This window comes from Chrysochloris asiatica, unplaced genomic scaffold (assembly GCF_000296735.1).
Source record: "Chrysochloris asiatica unplaced genomic scaffold, ChrAsi1.0 scaffold00171, whole genome shotgun sequence".
Taxonomy (NCBI): domain Eukaryota; kingdom Metazoa; phylum Chordata; class Mammalia; order Afrosoricida; family Chrysochloridae; genus Chrysochloris; species Chrysochloris asiatica.
In genome coordinates, this window is record NW_006408689.1 from 3,339,916 (window position 1) to 3,341,793 (window position 1,878).

At 46.1% G+C, this 1,878-nt stretch overlaps 1 pseudogene; it reads right to left on the bottom strand.

The window, feature by feature from the left end:
• Window positions 1-818: 818 nt before the first annotated feature.
• LOC102817186 lies at window positions 819-1,555 on the bottom strand (annotated as a pseudogene).
• Between the last annotated feature and the right edge of the window lie 323 nt (window positions 1,556-1,878).

Here is a 1,878-nt window from a genome sequence, read left to right on the forward strand (position 1 = left end):
TTATATTTTTTTGGTTGGGAGTTTATTGATGATCTGATCAATTTATTCTTTTGTTATGGGTTTGTTCAAGTTTTCTACTTCACTTTGTGTAAGTTTAGGTAGGTTGTGGTTTTCTAAAAATGTATCCATCTCTTCTAAGTTTTAAAATTTGTTGGAGTATAACTTTTGATAGTATTCTGTTATTATCCTTTTGATTTCCTTTGGTTCTGTTGTGACATAGCCCATGTGATTTCTAGTGTGTTATCTGTGTCTTCTTCGTCTTTTCTTTTGTTAGGTTTGCCAATGGTCTGTCAACTTTGTTAATCCTTTCAAAGAACCAGCTTCTTTTTATTTTTTTCTTCCATGAAAAGGAGTCTTTTTCAATACCTTAGGGAGGAGTCAATAAAAGTACAGCATTTTGTAGGCTTATCATGAACCCTAACTCAAAAACTGAACTGAACTTATATTTTTCAAGACCTGGAAAGCAAGGAAAGGTGGTCTGTGTGGGAGGTGAGCTTATTCCTACAAGGCCCTGCTGGGTGTCGGGCGCCATCCCTACAACGGAAGCCAGGCAGTGAAGGCTGTAGTCGGACAGAACTGTTAAGTGTTTTCATCATCTGTAAACGTGGTGCTGGTAGTGTCTCGTGGAGTTGTGAGTTCTCGCATAGAAAAAGCTATAAATATTGTCTATGAAGAAGTCTGGTCCTCGGGGGCGACACCCTGAGGGAAGCAAGGTTCCGTGTGAAGTGCGGTCCCACCTGACCACGCAGTGGCCCTTCCGGGGGTCGCCTGGGAGACATGGACAGAGTCTGTGGTGCGTGGCCGAGAAGCCCTAGCACTCACAGCAGGTCCATCTTAGGTCTGTAGTGCAGCAGTAGCGGGCTTTCTTGAATCTCCATCTAGTGACAACTACAAAATTGAGTGTGTGGTCCTTGCGGAGGATTTATTCATTGCATAATATATCCAGCTCATTGAAAGATGAAAAGTTAAACTTTTGGGTGATGAACTTCTTAAGGTGTAAGACTGTTGCTTGGGCCGAGTCGCAGATCCATTTCCGTTTTAATCCCCGGAGTTTGCTGCTATTGCATTCCAGACAGATGCTTACCTGCTCGTCACTCCTGTGGTAGTCATTGTCCTCTTCCTGCTTCTCTTCGACCGTCTCTTTGTTGGAACTGTCATCTGCTTTGGTTTCACCAGTCCGATGGGAATCTAAGTGTTGTTTCGCAGAACACGTCTCCCCCTTGATGTCTCCTGGCACCTCCACGCCTAATTTGTGATAGAACTCCTTCTGCTTTCTCATCTCAGCTTCTTGGAGGCCTGGTACCAGTTTGTAAACAATGTCCTTCATGGTCCTGTCATGACCAATGTACTGCAGGGGATGGCTCTGGTGAATGACAATTCTGCACGTGGAACACGTGTTGTTCTCCTCCAAATATTTCACCAGGCAACTCCAACAGAAGGTGTGCAAGCACTCGGTGACGGTGGTGGCGTCAATGAGGTACCCACTGTACAGGCAGCAGGTGATGTGGGCATTGATGTCCCAAAGCTTAATCTTTCTCGTCAACATCTTAGGCTTCTCCTCTTGATGTCGGGGCCTCCTCGTTCGGCCTTCACATGGGTCTCTTCAGGCGACTGCCTCCTTGGGACTATTTCTTGTCAGCTGCTTCACTTGGCACAGGGTGTCTTCATGTCAGCCCCTTCCTTCGGTCCCTGGCGTCTGTCCCATTTTCTTGGTTTTCTGAAGGCTGAGGTCCAGAATTATCTCATCTTTTATTCTTATTTAAGGTGCTGTTTTGGCACTGTGGATTAGGTCTTGGGAGTTCAGGAAGCCAGCAGTTGGAACTCAAGGCACCAGCGGCTCTCTCCGACCCCTCCTCCGTCACTTCCTGGGCTCCTTGG